This window comes from Asparagus officinalis, chromosome 3, assembly GCF_001876935.1.
Source record: "Asparagus officinalis chromosome 3, Aspof.V1, whole genome shotgun sequence".
In the NCBI taxonomy this organism is placed as follows: domain Eukaryota; kingdom Viridiplantae; phylum Streptophyta; class Magnoliopsida; order Asparagales; family Asparagaceae; genus Asparagus; species Asparagus officinalis.
The window spans coordinates 7,695,691-7,701,736 of NC_033796.1; the positions used below are offsets into that span (position 1 = coordinate 7,695,691).

Here is a 6,046-nt window from a genome sequence, read left to right on the forward strand (position 1 = left end):
TTATCCAATAGGAGAGACTGTACATGAAGACGATTTCTGTTAAAAGTATGATTTATAAGCGTGCTTCAAAGCATGGCTATACTCGCTCGACATCGATATCCCGGTGTGAGGAGTCCCGAGTTCCCTCGATATCGATATCCTGGTATGAGGTTTCCTTGATTATTATTATTATTATAGCATTGACTACACGATGCACTCTTGATCGGACGTGTTACGAGTCACGGTTATGTTCATAGTTTTACAGAAATCGTTCCACGGTAACTCCGTGGCTAGTGCATAATATTTCATGTACAGTTGCGTAATTAATATGACAAACATGGGGTTATAAAGGGGAATTGGACGGAGAATATAACATGTATATAAACGGGCACAGCGCTTTCTTGTTATCGTGATATCGTGAGTGTTATGTACATGGGCCAGAGGGCCAATACTTGACTTGAAGGCGGCCCCCGGACGACTTTACGGGGACCCGATTATATACATCAAAATATTCTTCCCCAATTCAAATAACATGTAAAACATGAATAATATGCTTGCGTGTCTTATGGTGGACTTTGTTGGTGTTATGAGATGTAGACTAGTTGTATTTCTTTTCATACATAGATCGAGATTAATATTTAATTATTTATAATTCAAGACATATGGTATATACATGAGGGTTTCCTTGTTTGGATTATTTTAATATTTAATTATTTATAATTCAAGACATATGGTATATACATGAGGGTTTCCTTGTTTGGATTATTTCGCTCGACGTACTACGTCTCTTGTTGTAGATTTTTAAGTATTAATTCCATCTAGTGTATGCCCTTGTGACTTGGATGATTATTTCGATCGCTAGCTGCATGATTTCATTACCCGATTGATTTACGGATTCTTATGATTATCATGTTTTGGTCGTAGATTGCATGTTGATTTTGTTGGATTACCAGTTGCACGTTCTTTTGTTGTTTCGGTTATCATATTGTTTTCCGCTTGGGTTTTCGTTCGTGTTATTTTCTTTTGTGGGGTCTTGCTGTGCGCCATGCACCTGACGTACACCTGTTTTCTCTGGTGTACGTCAGACTTAGGAGAAGAACATGTTCAGCTAGGAGATCGCCAGGAGCCGGAAGATCCTCAGCAGGAGTGCCTTGTAGACGGAGCCTTTTGTAGTTCTTTCTATTTCTGTGGTTCGATGTATCTTTGCACCTCTTCAGTATTCATTTGTTCAGATATGTATAAGGGCATGTTTGACCCGAATATTATGTCTTGGATGATATTCATTTGTGATATGTATTATTTTATTCTGAGTTTGTCTATTATATTCTTGCTGATTGTGATCGGGGACCTGTAACTTCGCATTTTACTTATTTCCAGACGCTTAGCGTATTAGGTTGAGGAGAAATAAATGTTTTTATTTACTCTCCTTGATTTAATACGTCGCGGGATTGTTCACGTTCCGATTCCCGGGTATTTTGGGAAGTGGGGCGTGACACCCTCCCCCAAGCTACCCACCCCTCCCAATCCACCCTCTAATCCCACACGCACCCTAACTCCAACATCAAGCGTCAACCCCTCCTCAGCCTCAGCCTCAGCCTCAGCCTCCCCCCCCTCCCTCCCTCAAACCTACCCATCCCCAAACAAACATGAGCCAGCCCCCGTACATATGGGTTTTTTTCAATACACACCCTCAAGAATTCCTCCTCCCTCTCCAATCCCTCACCTCCTCCTCCTCCCTCTCTCCCTCCTCTATGACAAACAACCTCCCAGTACAAATCTCTCGTTGTCTTCTAATCCCCAACATCAAGAACCTTGGTGCAATTGTTGAACACCGGTGATATCGCCATCTCGATACCCTCGTCTCTGTCACTCTCACGAGTAACATCGTCGTCACCGCCGCCTCTGCTCCTGGCATGCATCTCCTCCTCCCTCAATATAATCATGTACAACGCTCCCATCCTTGATATCGAGTTCAGCCACAGCCTAGGCTTCCCGTCCCCGGGCCAGATCGCGGACAGCGGGTTGTCACCTGATGAATCATGACAAGAAGACTTCACGGGACTTCAAGTCATGTGAAGTTGGGTGTAACAAAAAATTTCACAGGACTTCAAAATCCCGTGAACTTATACCTCCCCCTAATCAAGTTTGTTAACGGGGGCTTAAACTTCACGGGACTTGAAGTCTCGTGAAGTTTTCTAATGTTTCTCGCCAAACTCGATCCAGTTTTAGCCAATTGGCTGAAATTAGATCGATTTTGGCAAATAATTTAGATATAGGTCGAAATTTGCAATTAAGTTTATAAATGAGTTGGTTTTGAAAAGTTGTCCAAAAAAATAATATTAAAAATAATTACTATTAGTCGCTTAAAAATAAATAAATCTTAATATAATTAATAAACGACGAAAAAATATCAAATTAAGAAAATTTCTTGAATTTTAGCTTTAATTTTATGGTTGTGAAATAATATAGGGAAGTTTTTTCCTTTAGTTTTATTACAATTCGATAAAAATAATAATAAATAAAGTTTTGTGATTAATTAAATTATTTGAATTAAATAATTTTTAGGTCAAGATGTTAAATAAAAATCGTAGGGTGTTAACCAAGTTCTAACTTGTTTGAGTTGGCTATCACTAAGTGAGTTTAGAGAAAGTTTAGTTCTTCGCAGATCTTAATTGGCTTAAAGGTCCAAATGTCCAATGATAGTGACGGAGTCAGGATTTTTGATAAGCGGGTTTAAAAATAAATAATTAAATATGCTCACATATAACTTTTTTATCGTGATTATTAGTATCTAAACTTTGTTATATGAAAAGACTTTCAAAATCAAAGTATCTTTTTGCCTTCAATTTTAAAAACCATTTTATTAATTTAGATAGGATATTTGATTGGAGTGGGATATCTAGATTTTTTAGAATAGGCTATTTTGGATTTGAATCGTGGTAGGATTAGATCACGATTTGGTTTTTTAAGTTCTTTTTAATTGCTAATTTCTACTATAGATTTTAAGGACAAATTTCAAAATAATTCAAGACTTAGGGGACTAATAATAGCAATTTCAATCATTTGAGACGCTTCAAAGTAACTCAAGGAATTAGGGGCCTAATAACATTGATTTGAGGAACTAATCTATCTATTACCCTTTAAAAGAGCGAGTTACTGGAAAAATTTTCCCTCCCCAAATTAACCTTCAACCGAAAGCAAGACTGATAACGCATATATAATGTTTGGACGCTTACATCACAGTGAAAGCAACTGCCTAAATACAGGGGAAAAATGCATTGTTGGTAGATGACGGCTGTTCGCCTTCTTAACTTGTAATTCTTTTACATTCTTATAAGTTTCTCTCGAACGTCCAAATGTGTTCCATTTAATTTATATCTAATCGGTATTGTGTTCTGCAACGATACTTAACTTATGATAATTTAATGTGAGCCCTTAACCATTTTAAAATTTTGCATTGGCCAACCAATCAATAAATAAATATATTTTAATTGTTCAAATGATGAATACTTATATTATGTCTATATGTTTTATCCATTACTTACATTCCATAATTTTATAACAAAACATTAAAAAATAAAATTAAAAATTTTAAACAAAAAATGAAAACTTTACCACGTGCATTGCACGTGCAATCCAACTAGTTTTTAAAAATATGAAAGATTAAAGGAACTAATTAAAATAACCAAAAATAAAAAACATCGAACTTTAAAAAGGCCCATGACTTGTCGGTGTTCTTTTCCATTGACAAAACACCAAACACCATTGCACAAAAATATTAAACATCATTGCACTCAAAACATCAAATAACTGGATCTATTTGTCATTAATTTGAGAAACTTGCTCTATTTGTCATAATAAAAACTAATCAAGCAATTAAAAACATACACGGACATATTTGGTAGCTAATTTCAATTTAAGGCCAAGCCAAAGATTTCTTTTCTTACAAATAAAACGTCTCCTCCTCCCTCAACTTAGCAAATTTGACAGCCTGCTCCATTTATCATCAAAATCAGAAGAATCTCTTCCAATTATAAAACGTATCCAACAATCAAGAAAATTTCCGAATTATGAAAATAATATCTCGTCGCCGTCCTGTCCATGATGCTATACCCCCGAGTAAACGTAGGACTAGGAATCCAATTTATTCCCATGATAACTTTGCCCTCTGTTTCTCTATAAATATTACACCCCATGAAAATTAAAATATAGCAAAATATTCATCTAAGAGAGAGGGGGAAAAGAATGACTTGGGGTTGGTCGAGTCGCAAGAAGAAGGATGAAGGCGAGGATTGCGAGAAGCACCCCGCGAAAAAGATGGCTTCAGGGCTCTGCATCTATTGCCTCGACGAGAAGCTCATTGAAGCTAAAGAGAGACAGAGGAGGGAGCAAATGGCTCGCGATGAACAGAGAACCGAAGGAAATTAAGTTCTTCCGGCTGAGGGAGATGCGTCGAAATTGAAAGGAACAACCCAAAATTATGTTGTGGTCCTCTACGTTTCGTTTTGTTTTGAACGAGCCCTTCCAATGTTTCTATTAAAATTAATGTTTTTTTTTCTCCTTCCTCTGTTCATCGTCGTCAGGTTCATCTACGTTGTGTGTCGTATGCTTTGTTTTGTTTGAAGGTCCTATTCCTTTTTATTGTAGAATTATTATTGATAAAAGATGCCTTTATACAAGGATTAAATTTACAAATGAGGGTGCTAGTAAAAAAGTAAATGTATTGTTACGTTGTGAGGAAAATTCAACAAACTGAGCGAACTATGAACAATGATAACATATGACGTTGTCGACCGCTTTGTTTGAAAAGGGCCATTTATTTCTATTTTTTCAGAGTATCAAGAATGGGACCAATTGCAGAATCTCACTCTCTATTCTGATTTGAGGTTAATTCCTTACCCTTCGCGGCGGTCCACGTATTAACGCAATTTTCATCTCTAGGATTTAAAAAAATATGAAAATATTGATGCATTTAAAAACTTTGATAAATTACAGTTAAGAGGTCTGATTTATTGACTTCGTTTTGCCGCTAGAAATGTTTGGTAAATTTTCAATACTGTTCCATTTAGGCTTCATAAATTTCTTTCTACGGCGTACGTACGCCATATACACATAAGCAACATAAGAAAAAATTTGTAAAATAGACCTATTTTGCTAAATATTTAGCAAAACAAACCGTTTTGCTAAATATTTAGCAAAATAGACATCTTTTTAGCCAAAAAGATGTCGATTTTGCTAAACAGACCATTCGGTATGATTTAATGAGGATTAAATCATACGAGACTACTAACCCTGTATGTTTCGAATGATCTGTTTTGTAAAATCGACCTCAGTTCTATTTTGCTAAATATTTAGCAAAACGGTCTGTTTTGTTAAATATTTAACAAAATAGGTCTATTTGCAAATTTCTTCGCAACATAAAGTCCAAAGTTTAATATAGAAAAAAATATTGCAGAAAACCGTTTTCTTTTCAATGGGAAATATTAATGTTATGATTTATACTTGCATTCGGCTAATCCTAATTTGACTTGGGCTGAGGTTTGACTCCGGCTACAAATGTTCCTCGCTTTTGCGAGAGACAATAGAAAGAAAGAAAACAGATTGAGGGGATCGATGAAGAAGAACGAAGAGAGGTGCGAGAACCACCAAGAGCACGAGTTGGCTCTAGGAGTTTGCCCACGTTGCCTCGGGGAGAAACTCGCCCTCTTATATGCTTTGCAGACGGACGTTGAATATAAAGATGAAGAAGAAGAAGTCGAGGAGGTAACAAGCACAGGAAAGAAGCAGTTGTGTTGGAGCAATTTGTTTTGTTGCTTCGGGGGAAAGCAGCGGAGGAAACGAGGAACAAAAGCAGACATCGGAAGGGGGAGAAGAATAATCAAATCTTTTTTCTTTCTATGACTTGTTACATTTATTTTTCTTTAAATGGATTTTTTTTTTTTACTCTTTTTTCCTGAATAGAGAGATCAAGTTACTTTAAAAAAAAGAGCATTGATATAGCTTGATGATTAATATATATATTTAACAACAGAAAATCTCAAACAGGATGAATATATCAATCACAACC

At 36.1% G+C, this 6,046-nt stretch overlaps 1 pseudogene; it reads right to left on the reverse strand.

Moving 5' to 3' along the window:
* On the reverse strand, positions 1 to 5,085 carry LOC109834567 (annotated as a pseudogene).